This window comes from Chrysochloris asiatica, unplaced genomic scaffold, assembly GCF_000296735.1.
Source record: "Chrysochloris asiatica unplaced genomic scaffold, ChrAsi1.0 scaffold00040, whole genome shotgun sequence".
In the NCBI taxonomy this organism is placed as follows: Eukaryota; Metazoa; Chordata; class Mammalia; order Afrosoricida; family Chrysochloridae; genus Chrysochloris; species Chrysochloris asiatica.
Genome location: NW_006408558.1, coordinates 13,378,472 through 13,378,761, shown reverse-complemented (window position 1 = coordinate 13,378,761; position 290 = coordinate 13,378,472).

Genomic DNA, 290 nt, shown 5'->3' with positions numbered 1-290 from the left:
CGGAAGGACCAACCTGGAGTGGCTAGAAGAATAGAAGATACTTCTTGAAAAAAAGACCTACAGGAAAAATATAAAACAATATAGGCAGACTGACTGTTACTACAAGAACAAACAACATGCTTGCCCAGAAAACATCAAGGCAAGTGGTCGGGTCCCCTCAGTGCAAACCCCCTTCCAAGACTAAGAGTAAGACTCAATGGGAATACACACTCTGATTGGTGACCACGCTCGACACCGATAAGGGGAAGTGAGGGAAAAACAGCAATGAAGCGGTGAGCTAAGCCCTACAA